The 16,232-nt window shown below is 37.2% G+C and overlaps 17 non-coding genes across 17 annotated transcripts; all 17 read right to left on the bottom strand.

Annotated features, from left to right (window-relative positions):
• Window positions 1-1,306: 1,306 nt before the first annotated feature.
• TRNAG-UCC (transfer RNA glycine (anticodon UCC)) lies at window positions 1,307-1,378 on the bottom strand. The gene has a single exon. It is a non-coding gene; the product is annotated as a tRNA-Gly (tRNA).
• Window positions 1,379-1,474: 96 nt separating this feature from the next.
• Window positions 1,475-1,546, bottom strand: TRNAG-CCC (transfer RNA glycine (anticodon CCC)). The gene has a single exon. It is a non-coding gene; the product is annotated as a tRNA-Gly (tRNA).
• A 1,183-nt stretch (window positions 1,547-2,729) lies between these two features.
• TRNAG-UCC (transfer RNA glycine (anticodon UCC)) lies at window positions 2,730-2,801 on the bottom strand. Its single transcript has one exon. It is a non-coding gene; the product is annotated as a tRNA-Gly (tRNA).
• Window positions 2,802-5,230: 2,429 nt separating this feature from the next.
• TRNAG-UCC (transfer RNA glycine (anticodon UCC)) lies at window positions 5,231-5,302 on the bottom strand. Its single transcript has one exon. It is a non-coding gene; the product is annotated as a tRNA-Gly (tRNA).
• Window positions 5,303-5,573: 271 nt separating this feature from the next.
• TRNAG-UCC (transfer RNA glycine (anticodon UCC)) lies at window positions 5,574-5,645 on the bottom strand. Its single transcript has one exon. It is a non-coding gene; the product is annotated as a tRNA-Gly (tRNA).
• A 96-nt stretch (window positions 5,646-5,741) lies between these two features.
• Window positions 5,742-5,813, bottom strand: TRNAG-CCC (transfer RNA glycine (anticodon CCC)). The gene has a single exon. It is a non-coding gene; the product is annotated as a tRNA-Gly (tRNA).
• Window positions 5,814-8,418: 2,605 nt separating this feature from the next.
• TRNAG-UCC (transfer RNA glycine (anticodon UCC)) lies at window positions 8,419-8,490 on the bottom strand. Its single transcript has one exon. It is a non-coding gene; the product is annotated as a tRNA-Gly (tRNA).
• Window positions 8,491-8,586: 96 nt separating this feature from the next.
• On the bottom strand, window positions 8,587-8,658 carry TRNAG-CCC (transfer RNA glycine (anticodon CCC)). The gene has a single exon. It is a non-coding gene; the product is annotated as a tRNA-Gly (tRNA).
• A 1,183-nt stretch (window positions 8,659-9,841) lies between these two features.
• TRNAG-UCC (transfer RNA glycine (anticodon UCC)) lies at window positions 9,842-9,913 on the bottom strand. Its single transcript has one exon. It is a non-coding gene; the product is annotated as a tRNA-Gly (tRNA).
• A 96-nt stretch (window positions 9,914-10,009) lies between these two features.
• On the bottom strand, window positions 10,010-10,081 carry TRNAG-CCC (transfer RNA glycine (anticodon CCC)). The gene has a single exon. It is a non-coding gene; the product is annotated as a tRNA-Gly (tRNA).
• Window positions 10,082-11,432: 1,351 nt separating this feature from the next.
• On the bottom strand, window positions 11,433-11,504 carry TRNAG-CCC (transfer RNA glycine (anticodon CCC)). The gene has a single exon. It is a non-coding gene; the product is annotated as a tRNA-Gly (tRNA).
• Window positions 11,505-12,687: 1,183 nt separating this feature from the next.
• On the bottom strand, window positions 12,688-12,759 carry TRNAG-UCC (transfer RNA glycine (anticodon UCC)). Its single transcript has one exon. It is a non-coding gene; the product is annotated as a tRNA-Gly (tRNA).
• A 96-nt stretch (window positions 12,760-12,855) lies between these two features.
• TRNAG-CCC (transfer RNA glycine (anticodon CCC)) lies at window positions 12,856-12,927 on the bottom strand. Its single transcript has one exon. It is a non-coding gene; the product is annotated as a tRNA-Gly (tRNA).
• Window positions 12,928-14,109: 1,182 nt separating this feature from the next.
• Window positions 14,110-14,181, bottom strand: TRNAG-UCC (transfer RNA glycine (anticodon UCC)). The gene has a single exon. It is a non-coding gene; the product is annotated as a tRNA-Gly (tRNA).
• A 96-nt stretch (window positions 14,182-14,277) lies between these two features.
• TRNAG-CCC (transfer RNA glycine (anticodon CCC)) lies at window positions 14,278-14,349 on the bottom strand. Its single transcript has one exon. It is a non-coding gene; the product is annotated as a tRNA-Gly (tRNA).
• Window positions 14,350-15,530: 1,181 nt separating this feature from the next.
• TRNAG-UCC (transfer RNA glycine (anticodon UCC)) lies at window positions 15,531-15,602 on the bottom strand. Its single transcript has one exon. It is a non-coding gene; the product is annotated as a tRNA-Gly (tRNA).
• A 96-nt stretch (window positions 15,603-15,698) lies between these two features.
• Window positions 15,699-15,770, bottom strand: TRNAG-CCC (transfer RNA glycine (anticodon CCC)). The gene has a single exon. It is a non-coding gene; the product is annotated as a tRNA-Gly (tRNA).
• Window positions 15,771-16,232: the final 462 nt, after the last annotated feature.

Below are 16,232 nucleotides of genomic sequence, written 5' to 3'. Positions count from 1 at the left end.
AAAATAGTTTGTAAAATGTATGATATGCCAGAAATAAAACTACATAAGTATTGCATTGGCCGGGAATAGAATCAGGGTCAACTGCTTGGGAAGCAGCTATGCTCACCACTATACCACCGATGCATGAACCAACTTGACTGGTTTGGGATTATGGCCGTTAAATCTGCTAAAGTTTTACTTAGAAAAAGGAGGACTGAATATGTCTTGAAAGAGCCAATTACTAAAAAGTTTAAAAACAAGGCAAAGCATTGTCCAAAACTCAAAGATGAATTCTTGTGAATCAGCTATGGAGCTTTTCCACCAATTCTTACAATTCTCTCAATTAGTTTCACTTTTTTGACAATAAGGTAACTAAACTCTTACCAAGAAACAAAGTACACTATGAGCCTTAGCTCAAACAGATTACAAAGAGTCAACAGCAGCACCAAATTCCCCCTAAACACCTCTGCCATTTTTGGCATTTTTAACACTAACTCTAAAGACAGAGGAGTTTTTGGAATCAGTTATGTAGCTTTTCCACCTCTGCCTACAAATTCTCTCAATTAGCTTTGCTTTCTGCCCACTAAGGTAGCTAAAGTGTTACCAAGAAAGAAATAAAAGCATAATCCTTAGCACAGAAAGTGAAAAAGATTCCAAACACCACCAAATGCAAAAAAACAATGAGTTCTTCAAGAATTAAACTATAGCCTATTGTTTTAAAAGCAACTACACCCACCAGCATAACACCAATGCCCACCCTGACATTGCTTTCGTATTGGAGACTAACCCTACAAAGTATTTAATCAACAACTGAAGAGCAGAAGATCAGTTAGATGAGACAGTTGAAAAAAATCTAAGAAATATTCTCTTCAATTTTTTTCTCATTTTCGTGGTTGCTAAACTCTAAGAAGAAAGAAGAGCATGAGCCTTAACACGAAAAATTAAAACAGACTAAAAGCATCACCAAATGTGAAGAACAATTCATGCGTTGGCCAGGAATCGAACCTGGGTCAACAGCTTGGAAGGCAGCTATGCTCACCACTATACCACCAACACTTACAGAAGCCATGTTTTTTTCTTACATTTTCTGCACTAACAATACAAAATTATTAGTAAAAAGTAAGACGTGCCAGGAAAAAAAAAACCCACATAAGTATTGCATTGACCAGGAATCAATCGCAGGTCAACTGCTTGGAAGGCAGGTTTGCTCACCACTATACCAAAAATGCTTAAGGTACCCAGCATTTTTTTCACATTTTCTGCACTAACCCTACAAAATTGTTAGTAAAAATTATGACGTGCCTGAAAAAAAAATACACCCATGTTTTGCATTGGCCGGGAATCGAACCCGGGTCAACTGCTTGGAAGGCAGCTATGCTCACCACTATACCACCAATGCCTACAGGATCAGCTTTTTTTTTTACATTTTCTGCACTAACATTACAAAATAGTTTGTAAAATGTATGATATGCCAGAAATAAAACTACATAAGTATTGCATTGGCTGGGAATCGAACCCGGGTCAACTGCTTGGGAAGCAGCTATGCTCACCACTATACCACCAATGCATGAACCCACTTGACTGGTTTGGGATTATGGCTGTTAAATCTGCTAAAGTTTTACTTAGAAAAAGGAGGACTGAATATGTCTTGAAAGAGCCAATTACTAAAAAGTTTAAAAACAAGGCAAAGCATTGTCCAAAACTCAAAGATGAATTCTTGTTAATCAGCTATGGAGCTTTTCCACCAATTCTTACAATTCTCTCAATTAGTTTCACTTTTTTGACAATAAGGTAACTAAACTCTTACCAAGAAAGAAAGTACACTATGAGCCTTAGCTCAAACAGATTACAAAGAGTCAACAGCAGCACCAAATTCCCCCTAAAGACCTCTGCCATTTTTGGCATTTTTAACACTAACTCTAAAGACAGAGGAGTTTTTGGAATCAGTTATGTAGCTTTTCCACCTCTGCCTACAAATTCTCTCAATTAGCTTTGCTTTCTGCCCACTAAGGTAGCTAAAGTGTTACCAAGAAAGAAATAAAAGCATAAGCCTTAGCACAGAAAGTGAAAAAGATTCCAAACACCACCAAATGGAAAAAAACAATGAGTTCTTCAAGAATTAAACTATGGCCTATTGTTTTAAAAGCAACTGCACCCACCAGCATAACACCAATGCCAACCCTGACATTGCTTTCGTATTGGAGACTAACCCTACAAAGTATTTAATCAACAACTGAAGAGCAGAAGATCAGTTAGATGAGACAGTTGAAAAAAATCTAAGAAATATTCTCTTCAATTTTTTTCTCATTTTCGTGGTTGCTAAACTCTAAGAAGAAAGAAGAGCATGAGCCTTAACACGAAAAATTAAAACAGACTAAAAGCATCACCAAATGTGAAAAACAATTCATGCGTTGGCCAGGAATCGAACCCGGGTCAACAGCTTGGAAGGCAGCTATGCTCACCACTATACCACCAGCACTTACAGAAGCCATGTTTTTTTCTTACATTTTCTGCACTAACAATACAAAATTATTAGTAAAAAGTAAGACGTGCCAGGAAAAAAAAAACCCACGTAAGTATTGCATTGACCAGGAATCAATTGCAGGTCAACTGCTTGGAAGGCAGGTTTGCTCACCACTATACCAAAAATGCTTATGGTACCCAGCATTTTTTTCACATTTTCTGCACTAACCCTACATAATTGTTAGTAAAAATTATGACGTGCCTGAAAAAAAAACACACCCATGTTTTGCATTGGCCGGGAATCGAACCCGGGTCAACTGCTTGGAAGGCAGCTATGCTCACCACTATACCACCAATGCTTACAGGATCAGCTTTTTTTTTACATTTTCTGCACTAACATTACAAAATAGTTTGTAAAATGTATGATATGCCAGAAATAAAACTACATAAGTATTGCATTGGCCAGGAATAGAATCCGGGTCAACTGCTTGGGAAGCAGCTATGCTCACCACTATACCACCAATGCATGAACCAACTTGACTGGTTTGGGATTATGGCTGTTAAATCTGCTAAAGTTTACTTAAAAAAAGGAGGACTGAATAAGTCTTGAAAGAGCAAATTACTAAAAAGTTTAAAAACAAGGCAAAGCATTGTCCAAAACTCAAAGATGAATTCTTGTGAATCAGCTATGGAGCTTTTCCACCAATTCTTACAATTCTCTCAATTATTTTCACTTTTTTGCCAATAAGGTAACTAAACTCTTACCAAGAAAGAAAGTACACTATGAGCCTTAGCTAAAAACGATTACAAAGAGTCAGCACCAGCACCAAATTACCCCTAAAGAACTCTGCCATTTTTGGCATTTTTAACACTAACTCTAAAGACAGAGGAGTTTTTGGAATCAGTTGTGTAGCTTTTCCACCTATGCCTACAAATTCTCTCAATTAGCTTTGCTTTTTGCCAACTAAGGTAGCTAAAGTGTTACCAAGAAAGAAATAAAAGCATAAGCCTTAGCACAAAAAGTGAAAAAGAGTCCAAACACCACCAAATGCAAAAAAACAATGAGTTCTTCAAGAATTAAACTATGGCCTATTGTTTTAAAAGCAACTACACCCACCAGCATAACACCAATGCCAACCCTGACATTGCTTTCGTATTGGAGACTAACCCTACAAAGTATTTAATGAACAACTGAAGAGCAGAAGATCAGTTAGATGAGACAGTTGAAAAAAATCTAAGAAATATTCTCTTCAATTTTTTTCTCATTTTCGTGGTTGCTAAACTCTAAGAAGAAAGAAGAGCATGAGCCTTAACACGAAAAATTAAAACAGACTAAAAGCATCACCAAATGTGAAAAACAATTCATGCATTGGCCAGGAATCGAACCCGGTTCAACTACTTGGAAGGCAGCTATGCTCACCACTATACCACCAACACTTACAGAAGCCATGTTTTTTTCTTACATTTTCTGCACTAACAATACAAAATTATTAGTAAAAAGTAAGACGTGCCAGGAAAAAAAAAACCCACATAAGTATTGCATTGACCAGGAATCAATCGCAGGTCAACTGCTTGGAAGGCAGGTTTGCTCACCACTATACCAAAAATGCTTAAGGTACCCAGCATTTTTTTCACATTTTCTGCACTAACCCTACAAAATTGTTAGTAAAAATTATGACGTGTCTGAATAAAAAACACACCCATGTTTTGCATTGGCCGGGAATCGAACCCAGGTCAACTGCTTGGAAGGCAGCTATGCTCACCACTATACCACCAATGTTTACAGGATCAGCTTTTTTTTTATACATTTTCTGCACTAACATTACAAAATAGTTTGTAAAATGTATGATATGCCAGAAATAAAACTACATAAGTATTGCATTGGCCGGGAATAGAATCCGGGTCAACTGCTTGGGAAGCAGCTATGCTCACCACTATACCACCAATGCATGAACCAACTTGACTGGTTTGGGATTATGGCTGTTAAATCTGCTAAAGTTTTACTTAAAAAAAGGAGGACTGAATATGTCTTGAAAGAGCCAATTACTAAAAAGTTTAAAAACAAGGAAAAGCTTTGTCCAAAACTCAAAGATGAATTCTTGTCAATCAGCTATGGAGCTTTTCCACCAATTCTTACAATTCTCTCAATTATTTTCACTTTTTTGCAATAAGGTAACTAAACTCTTACCAAGAAAGAAAGTACACTATGAGCCTTAGCTCAAAAAGACTACAAAGAGTGAGCACCATCACCAAATTCCCCCTAAAGACCTCTGCCATTTTTGGCATTTTTAACACTAACTCTAAAGACAGAGGAGTTTTTGGAATCAGTTATGTAGCTTTTCCACCTCTGCCTACAAATTCTCTCAATTAGCTTTGCTTTCTGCCCACTAAGGTAGCTAAAGTGTTACCAAGAAAGAAATAAAAGCATAAGCCTTAGCACAGAAAGTGAAAAAGATTCCAAACACCACCAAATGCAAAAAAACAATGAGTTCTTCAAGAATTAAACTATAGCCTATTGTTTTAAAAGCAACTACACCCACCAGCATAACACCAATGCCCACCCTGACATTGCTTTCGTATTGGAGACTAACCCTACAAAGTATTTAATCAACAACTGAAGAGCAGAAGATCAGTTAGATGAGACAGTTGAAAAAAATCTAAGAAATATTCTCTTCAATTTTTTTCTCATTTTCGTGGTTGCTAAACTCTAAGAAGAAAGAAGAGCATGAGCCTTAACACGAAAAATTAAAACAGACTAAAAGCATCACCAAATGTGAAAAACAATTCATGTGTTGGCCAGGAATCGAACCTGGGTCAACAGCTTGGAAGGCAGCTATGCTCACCACTATACCACCAACACTTACAGAAGCCATGTTTTTTTCTTACATTTTCTGCACTAACAATACAAAATTATTAGTAAAAAGTAAGACGTGCCAGGAAAAAAAAAACCCACATAAGTATTGCATTGACCAGGAATCAATCGCAGGTCAACTGCTTGGAAGGCAGGTTTGCTCACCACTATACCAAAAATGCTTAAGGTACCCAGCATTTTTTTCACATTTTCTGCACTAACCCTACAAAATTGTTAGTAAAAATTATGACGTGCCTGAAAAAAAAATACACCCATGTTTTGCATTGGCCGGGAATCGAACCTGGGTCAACTGCTTGGAAGGCAGCTATGCTCACCACTATACCACCAATGCTTACAGGATCAGCTTTTTTTTTTACATTTTCTGCACTAACATTACAAAATAGTTTGTAAAATGTATGATATGCCAGAAATAAAACTACATAAGTATTGCATTGGCTGGGAATCGAACCCGGGTCAACTGCTTGGGAAGCAGCTATGCTCACCACTATACCACCAATGCATGAACCCACTTGACTGGTTTGGGATTATGGCCGTTAAATCTGCTAAAGTTTTACTTAGAAAAAGGAGGACTGAATATGTCTTGAAAGAGCCAATTACTAAAAAGTTTAAAAACAAGGCAAAGCATTGTCCAAAACTCAAAGATGAATTCTTGTTAATCAGCTATGGAGCTTTTCCACCAATTCTTACAATTCTCTCAATTAGTTTCACTTTTTTGACAATAAGGTAACTAAACTCTTACCAAGAAAGAAAGTACACTATGAGCCTTAGCTCAAACAGATTACAAAGAGTCAACAGCAGCACCAAATTCCCCCTAAAGACCTCTGCCATTTTTGGCATTTTTAACACTAACTCTAAAGACAGAGGAGTTTTTGGAATCAGTTATGTAGCTTTTCCACCTCTGCCTACAAATTCTCTCAATTAGCTTTGCTTTCTGCCCACTAAGGTAGCTAAAGTGTTACCAAGAAAGAAATAAAAGCATAAGCCTTAGCACAGAAAGTGAAAAAGATTCCAAACACCACCAAATGGAAAAAAACAATGAGTTCTTCAAGAATTAAACTATGGCCTATGGTTTTAAAAGCAACTACACCCACCAGCATAACAACAATGCCAACCCTGACATTGCTTTCGTATTGGAGACTAACCCTACAAAGTATTTAATCAACAACTGAAGAGCAGAAGATCAGTTACATGAGACAGTTGAAAAAAATCTAAGAAATATTCTCTTCAATTTTTTTCTCATTTTCGTGGTTGCTAAACTCTAAGAAGAAAGAAGAGCATGAGCCTTAACACGAAAAATTAAAACAGACTAAAGGCATCACCAAATGTGAAAAACAATTCATGCGTTGGCCAGGAATCGAACCTGGGTCAACAGCTTGGAAGGCAGCTATGCTCACCACTATACCACCAACACTTACAGAAGCCATGTTTTTTTCTTACATTTTCTGCACTAACAATACAAAATTATTAGTAAAAAGTAAGACGTGCCAGGAAAAAAAAAACCCACATAAGTATTGCATTGACCAGGAATCAATCGCAGGTCAACTGCTTGGAAGGCAGGTTTGCTCACCACTATACCAAAAATGCTTAAGGTACCCAGCATTTTTTTCACATTTTCTGCACTAACCCTACAAAATTGTTAGTAAAAATTATGACGTGCCTGAAAAAAAAACACACCCATGTTTTGCATTGGCTGGGAATCGAACCCGGGTCAACTGCTTGGAAGGCAGCTAAGCTCACCACTATACCACCAGTGCTTACAGGATCAGCTTTTTTTTTTACATTTTCTGCACTAACATTACAAAATAGTTTGTAAAATGTATGATATGCCAGAAATAAAACTACATAAGTATTGCATTGGCCGGGAATAGAATCCGGGTCAACTGCTTGGGAAGCAGCTATGCTCACCACTATACCACCAATGCATGAACCGACTTGACTGGTTTGGGATTATGGCTGTTAAATCTGCTAAAGTTTTACTTAAAAAAATGAGGACTGAATATGTCTTGAAAGAGCCAATTACTAAAAAGTTTAAAAACAAGGAAAAGCTTTGTCCAAAACTCAAAGATGAATTCTTGTGAATCAGCTATGGAGCTTTTCCACCAATTTTTACAATTCTCTCAATTATTTTCACTTTTTTGCAATAAGCTAACTAAACTCTTACCAAGAAAGAAAGTACACTATGAGCCTTAGCTCAAACAGATTACAAAGAGTCAAAAGCAACACCAAATTCCCCCTAAAGACCTCTGCCATTTTGGGCATTTTTAACACTAACTCTAAAGACAGAGGAGTTTTTGGAATCAGTTATGTAGCTTTTCCACCTCTGCCTACAAATTCTCTCAATTAGCTTTGCTTTCTGCCCACTAAGGTAGCTAAAGTGTTACCAAGAAAGAAATAAAAGCATAAGCCTTAGCACAGAAAGTGAAAAAGATTCCAAACACCACCAAATGCAAAAAAACAATGAGTTCTTCAAGAATTAAACTATGGCCTATTGTTTTAAAAGCAACTACACCCACCAGCATAACACCAATGCCAACCCTCACATTGCTTTCGTATTGGAGACTAACCCTACAAAGTATTTAATCAACAACTGAAGAGCAGAAGATCAGTTAGATGAGACAGTTGAAAAAAATCGAAGAAATATTCTCTTCAATATTTTTCTCATTTTCGTGGTTGCTAAACTCTAAGAAGAAAGAAGAGCATGAGCCTTAACACGAAAAATTAAAACAGACTAAAAGCATCACCAAATGTGAAAAACAATTCATGCGTTGGCCAGGAATCAAACCTGGGTGAACAGCTTGGAAGGCAGCTATGCTCACCACTATACCACCAACACTTACAGAAGCCATGTTTTTTTCTTACATTTTCTGCACTAACAATACAAAATTATTAGTAAAAAGTAAGACGTGCCAGGAAAAAAAAAACCCACATAAGTATTGCATTGACCAGGAATCAATCGCAGGTCAACTGCTTGGAAGGCAGGTTTGCTCACCACTATACCAAAAATGCTTAAGGTACCCAGCATTTTTTTCACATTTTCTGCACTAACCCTACAAAATTGTTAGTAAAAATTATGACGTGCCTGAAAAAAAAACACACCCATGTTTGGCATTGGCCGGGAATCGAACCCGGGTCAACTGCTTGGAAGGCAGCTATGCTCACCACTATACCACCAATGCTTACAGGATCAGCTTTTTTTTTTACATTTTCTGCACTAACATTACAAAATAGTTTGTAAAATGTATGATATGCCAGAAAAAAAACTACATAAGTATTGCATTGGCCGGGAATCGAACCCGGGTCAACTGCTTGGGAAGCAGCTATGCTCACCACTATACCACCAATGCATGAACCAGCTTGACTGGTTTGGGATTATGGCCGTTAAATCTGCTAAAGTTTTACTTAGAAAAAGGAGGACTGAATATGTCTTGAAAGAGCCAATTACTAAAAAGTTTAAAAACAAGGCAAAGCATTGTCCAAAACTCAAAGATGAATTCTTGTGAATCAGCTATGGAGTTTTTCCACCAATTCTTACAATTCTCTCAATTAGTTTCACTTTTTTGACAATAAGGTAACTAAACTCTTACCAAGAAAGAAAGTAAACTATGAGCCTTAACTCAAACAGATTACAAAGAGTCAACAGCAGCACCAAATTCCCCCTAAAGACCGCTGCCATTTTTGGCATTTTTAACACTAACTCTAAAGACAGAGGAGTTTTTGGAATCAGTTATGTAGCTTTTCCACCTCTGCCTACAAATTCTCTCAATTAGCTTTGCTTTCTGCCCACTAAGGTACCTAAAGTGTTACCAAGAAAGAAATAAAAGCATAAGCCTTAGCACAGAAAGTGAAAAAGATTCCAAACACCACCAAATGCAAAAAAACAATGAGTTCTTCAAGAATTAAACTATAGCCTATTGTTTTAAAAGCAACTACACCCACCAGCATAACACCAATGCCCACCCTGACATTGCTTTCGTATTGGAGACTAACCCTACAAAGTATTTAACCAACAACTGAAGAGCAGAAGATCAGTTAGATGAAACAGTTGAAAAAAATCTAAGAAATATTCTCTTCAATTTTTTTCTCATTTTTGTGGTTGCTAAACTCTAAGAAGAAAGAAGAGCATGAGCCTTAACACGAAAAATTAAAACAGACTAAAAGCATCACCAAATGTGAAAAACAATTCATGCGTCGGCCAGGAATCGAACCTGGGTCAACAGCTTGGAAGGCAGCTATGCTCACCACTATACCACCAACACTTACAGAAGCCATGTTTTTTTCTTACCTTTTCTGCACTAACAATACAAAATTATTAGTAAAAAGTAAGACGTGCCAGGAAAAAAAAAACCCACATAAGTATTGCATTGACCAGGAATCAATCGCAGGTCAACTGCTTGGAAGGCAGGTTTGCTCACCACTATACCAAAAATGCTTAAGGTACCCAGCATTTTTTTCACATTTTCTGCACTAACCCTACAAAATTGTTAGTAAAAATTATGACGTGCCTGAAAAAAAAACACACCCATGTTTTGCATTGGCCGGGAATCGAACCCGGGTCAACTGCTTGGAAGACAGCTATGCTCATCACTGTACCACCAATGCTTACAGGATCAGCTTTTTTTTTTACATTTTCTGCACTAACATTACAAAATAGTTTGTAAAATGTATGATATGCCAGAAATAAAACTACATAAGTATTGCATTTACCGGGAATCGAACCCGGGTCAACTGCTTGGGAAGCAGCTATGCTCACCACTATACCACCAATGCATGAACCAACTTGACTGGTTTGGGATTATGGCCGTTAAATCTGCTAAAGTTTTACTTAGAAAAAGGAGGACTGAATATGTCTTGAAAGAGCCAATTACTAAAAAGTTTAAAAACAAGGCAAAGCATTGTCCAAAACTCAAAGATGAATTCTTGTGAATCAGCTATGGAGCTTTTCCACCAATTCTTACAATTCTCTCAATTAGTTTCACTTTTTTGACAATAAGGTAACTAAACTCTTACCAAGAAAGAAAGTACACTATGAGCCTTAGCTCAAACAGATTACAAAGAGTCAACAGCAGCACCAAATTCCCCCTAAAGACCTCTGCCATTTTTGGCATTTTTAACACTAACTCTAAAGACAGAGGAGTTTTTGGAATCAGTTATGTAGCTTTTCCACCTCTGCCTACAAATTCTCTCAATTAGCTTTGCTTTCTGCCCACTAAGGTAGCTAAAGTGTTACCAAGAAAGAAATAAAAGCATAAGCCTTAGCACAGAAAGTGAAAAAGATTCCAAACACCACCAAATGCAAAAAAACAATGAGTTCTTCAAGAATTAAACTATAGCCTATTGTTTTAAAAGCAACTACACCCACCAGCATAACACCAATGCCCACCCTGACATTGCTTTCGTATTGGAGACTAACCCTACAAAGTATTTAATCAACAACTGAAGAGCAGAAGATCAGTTAGATGAAACAGTTGAAAAAAATCTAAGAAATATTCTCTTCAATTTTTTTCTCATTTTCGTGGTTGCTAAACTCTAAGAAGAAAGAAGAGCATGAGCCTTAACACGAAAAATTAAAACAGACTAAAAGCATCACCAAATGTGAAAAACAATTCATGCGTTGGCCAGGAATCGAACCTGGGTCAACAGCTTGGAAGGCAGTTATGCTCACCACTATACCACCAACACTTACAGAAGCCATGTTTTTTTCTTACATTTTCTGCACTAACAATACAAAATTATTAGTAAAAAGTAAGACGTGCCAGGAAAAAAAAAACCCACATAAGTATTGCATTGACCAGGAATCAATCGCAGGTCAACTGCTTGGAAGGCAGGTTTGCTCACCACTATACCAAAAATGCTTAAGGTACCCAGCATTTTTTTCACATTTTCTGCACTAACCCTACAAAATTGTTAGTAAAAATTATGACGTGCCTGAAAAAAAAACACACCCATGTTTTGCATTGGCAAGGAATCGAACCCGGGTCAACTGCTTGGAAGGCAGCTATGCTCACCACTATACCACCAATGCTTACAGGATCAGCTTTTTTTTTTACATTTTCTGCACTAACATTACAAAATAGTTTGTAAAATGTATGATATGCCAGAAATAAAACTACATAAGTATTGCATTGGCCGGGAATCGAACCCGGGTCAACTGCTTGGGAAGCAGCTATGCTCACCACTATACCACCAATGCATGAACCAGCTTGACTGGTTTGGGATTATGGCCGTTAAATCTGCTAAAGTTTTACTTAGAAAAAGGAGGACTGAATATGTCTTGAAAGAGCCAATTACTAAAAAGTTTAAAAACAAGGCAAAGCATTGTCCAAAACTCAAAGATGAATTCTTGTGAATCAGCTATGGAGCTTTTCCACCAATTCTTACAATTCTCTCAATTAGTTTCACTTTTTTGACAATAAGGTAACTAAACTCTTACCAAGAAAGAAAGTACACTATGAGCCTTAGCTCAAACAGATTACAAAGAGTCAACAGCAGCACCAAATTCCCCCTAAAGACTGCTGCCATTTTTGGCATTTTTAACACTAACTCTAAAGACAGAGGAGTTTTTGGAATCAGTTATGTAGCTTTTCCACCTCTGCCTACAAATTCTCTCAATTAGCTTTGCTTTCTGCCCACTAAGGTACCTAAAGTGTTACCAAGAAAGAAATAAAAGCATAAGCCTTAGCACAGAAAGTGAAAAAGATTCCAAACACCACCAAATGCAAAAAAACAATGAGTTCTTCAAGAATTAAACTATAGCCTATTGTTTTAAAAGCAACTACACCCACCAGCATAACACCAATGCCCACCCTGACATTGCTTTCGTATTGGAGACTAACCCTACAAAGTATTTAACCAACAACTGAAGAGCAGAAGATCAGTTAGATGAAACAGTTGAAAAAAATCTAAGAAATATTCTCTTCAATTTTTTTCTCATTTTCGTGGTTGCTAAACTCTAAGAAGAAAGAAGAGCATGAGCCTTAACACGAAAAATTAAAACAGACTAAAAGCATCACCAAATGTGAAAAACAATTCATGCGTTGGCCAGGAATCGAACCTGGGTCAACAGCTTGGAAGGCAGCTATGCTCACCACTATACCACCAACACTTACAGAAGCCATGTTTTTTTCTTACATTTTCTGCACTAACAATACAAAATTATTAGTAAAAAGTAAGACGTGCCAGGAAAAAAAAAACCCACATAAGTATTGCATTGACCAGGAATCAATCGCAGGTCAACTGCTTGGAAGGCAGGTTTGCTCACCACTATACCAAAAATGCTTAAGGTACCCAGCATTTTTTTCACATTTTCTGCACTAACCCTACAAAATTGTTAGTAAAAATTATGACGTGCCTGAAAAAAAAACACACCCATGTTTTGCATTGGCCGGGAATCGAACCCGGGTCAACTGCTTGGAAGACAGCTATGCTCATCACTGTACCACCAATGCTTACAGGATCAGCTTTTTTTTTTACATTTTCTGCACTAACATTACAAAATAGTTTGTAAAATGTATGATATGCCAGAAATAAAACTACATAAGTATTGCATTGGCCGGGAATCGAACCCGGGTCAACTGCTTGGGAAGCAGCTATGCTCACCACTATACCACCAATGCATGAACCAACTTGACTGGTTTGGGATTATGGCCGTTAAATCTGCTAAAGTTTTACTTAGAAAAAGGAGGACTGAATATGTCTTGAAAGAGCCAATTACTAAAGAGTTTAAAAACAAGGCAAAGCATTGTCCAAAACTCAAAGATGAATTCTTGTGAATCAGCTATGGAGCTTTTCCACCAATTCTTACAATTCTCTCAATTAGTTTCACTTTTTTGACAATAAGGTAACTAAACTCTTACCAAGAAAGAAAGTACACTATGAGCCTTAGCTCAAACAGATTACAAAGAGTCAACAGCAGCACCAAATTCCCCCTAAACACCTCTGCCATTTTTGGCATTTTTAACACTAACTCTAAAGACAGAGGAGTTTTTGGAATCGGTTATGTAGCTTTTCCACCTCTGCCTACAAATTCTCTCAATTAGCTTTGCTTTCTGCCCACTAAGGTAGCTAAAGTGTTACCAAGAAAGAAATAAAAGCATAAGCCTTAGCACAGAAAGTGAAAAAGATTCCAAACACCACCAAATGGAAAAAAAACATGAGTTCTTCAAGAATTAAACTATGGCCTATTGTTTTAAAAGCAACTACACCCACCAGCATAACACCAATGCCAACCCTGACATTGCTTTCGTATTGGAGACTAACCCTACAAAGTATTTAATCAACAACTGAAGAGCAGAAGATCAGTTAGATGAGACAGTTGAAAAAAATCGAAGAAATATTCTCTTCAATATTTTTCTCATTTTCGTGGTTGCTAAACTCTAAGAAGAAAGAAGAGCATGAGCCTTAACACGAAAAATTAAAACAGACTAAAAGCATCACCAAATGTGAAAAACAATTCATGCGTTGGCCAGGAATCGAACCTGGGTGAACAGCTTGGAAGGCAGCTATGCTCACCACTATACCACCAACACTTACAGAAGCCATTTTTTTTCTTACATTTTCTGCACTAACAATACAAAATTATTAGTAAAAAGTAAGACGTGCCAGGAAAAAAAAAACCCACATAAGTATTGCATTGACCAGGAATCAATCGCAGGTCAACTGCTTGGAAGGCAGGTTTGCTCACCACTATACCAAAAATGCTTAAGGTACCCAGCATTTTTTTCACATTTTCTGCACTAACCCTACAAAATTGTTAGTAAAAATTATGACGTGCCTGAATAAAAAACACACCCATGTTTTGCATTGGCTGGGAATCGAACCCGGGTCAACTGCTTGGAAGGCAGCTATGCTCACCACTATACCACCAATGCTTACAGGATCAGCTTTTTTTTTTACATTTTCTGCACTAACATTACAAAATAGTTTGTAAAATGTATGATATGCCAGAAATAAAACTACATAAGTATTGCATTGGCCGGGTATCGAACCCGGGTCAACTGCTTGGGAAGCAGCTATGCTCACCACTATACCACCAATGCATGAACCAGCTTGACTGGTTTGGGATTATGGCCGTTAAATCTGCTAAAGTTTTACTTAGAAAAAGGAGGACTGAATATGTCTTGAAAGAGCCAATTACTAAAAAGTTTAAAAACAAGGCAAAGCATTGTCCAAAACTCAAAGATGAATTCTTGTGAATCAGCTATGGAGCTTTTCCACCAATTCTTACAATTCTCTCAATTAGTTTCACTTTTTTGCAATAAGGTAACTAAACTCTTACCAAGAAAGAAAGTACACTATGAGCCTTAGCTCAAACAGATTACAAAGAGTCAACAGCAGCACCAAATTCCCCCTAAAGACCTCTGCCATTTTTGGCATTTTTAACACTAACACTAAAGACAGAGGAGTTTTTGGAATCGGTTATGTAGCTTTTCCACCTCTGCCTACAAATTCTCTCAATTAGCTTTGCTTTCTGCCCACTAAGGTAGCTAAAGTGTTACCAAGAAAGAAATAAAAGCATAAGCCTTAGTACAGAAAGTGAAAAAGATTCCAAACACCACCAAATGGAAAAAAAACATGAGTTCTTCAAGAATTAAACTATGGCCTATTGTTTTAAAAGCAACTACACCCACCAGCATAACACCAATGCCAACCCTGACATTGCTTTCATATTGGAGACTAACCCTACAAAGTATTTAATCAACAACTGAAGAGCAGAAGATCAGTTAGATGAGACAGTTGAAAAAAATCAAAGAAATATTCTCTTCAATATTTTTCTCATTTTCGTGGTTGCTAAACTCTAAGAAGAAAGAAGAGCATGAGCCTTAACACGAAAAATTAAAACAGACTAAAAGCATCACCAAATGTGAAAAACAATTCATGCGTTGGCCAGTAATCGAACCTGGGTGAACAGCTTGGAAGGCAGCTATGCTCACCACTATACCACCAACACTTACAGAAGCCATTTTTTTTCTTACATTTTCTGCACTAACAATACAAAATTATTAGTAAAAAGTAAGACGTGCCAGGAAAAAAAAAACCCACATAAGTATTGCATTGACCAGGAATCAATCGCAGGTCAACTGCTTGGAAGGCAGGTTTGCTCACCACTATACCAAAAATGCTTAAGGTACCCAGCATTTTTTTCACATTTTCTGCACTAACCCTACAAAATTGTTAGTGAAAATTATGACGTGCCTGAATAAAAAACACACCCATGTTTTGCATTGGCCGGGAATCGAACCCGGGTCAACTGCTTGGAAGACAGCTATGCTCACCACTATACCACCAATGCTTACAGGATCAGCTTTTTTTTTTACATTTTCTGCACTAACATTACAAAATAGTTTGTAAAATGTATGATATGCCAGAAATAAAACTACATAAGTATTGCATTGGCCGGGAATCGAACCCGGGTCAACTGCTTGGGAAGCAGCTATGCTCACCACTATACCACCAATGCATGAACCAACTTGACTGGTTTGGGATTATGGCCGTTAAATCTGCTAAAGTTTTACTTAGAAAAAGGAGGACTGAATATGTCTTGAAAGAGCCAATTACTAAAAAGTTTAAAAACAAGGCAAAGCATTGTCCAAAACTCAAAGATGAATTCTTGTGAATCAGCTATGGAGCTTTTCCACCAATTCTTACAATTCTCTCAATTAGTTTCACTTTTTTGACAATAAGGTAACTAAACTCTTACCAAGAAAGAAAGTACACTATGAGCCTTAGCTCAAACAGATTACAAAGAGTCAACAGCAGCACCAAATTCCCCCTAAAGACCTGTGCCATTTTTGGCATTTTTAACACTAACTCTAAAGACAGAGGAGTTTTTGGAATCAGTTATGTAGCTTTTCCACCTCTGCCTACAAATTCTCTCAATTAGCTTTGCTTTCTGCCCACTAAGGTAGCTAAAGTGTTACCA

The sequence above is a fragment of the Phyllobates terribilis genome, unplaced genomic scaffold, assembly GCF_046119375.1.
Source record: "Phyllobates terribilis strain yellow unplaced genomic scaffold, ASM4611937v1 Scaffold_3__8_contigs__length_932513732, whole genome shotgun sequence".
Classification (NCBI taxonomy): Eukaryota; Metazoa; Chordata; class Amphibia; order Anura; family Dendrobatidae; genus Phyllobates; species Phyllobates terribilis.
Note: the sequence above shows the minus strand (reverse complement) of the source record. Positions and strands in the feature narration are given on the sequence as shown.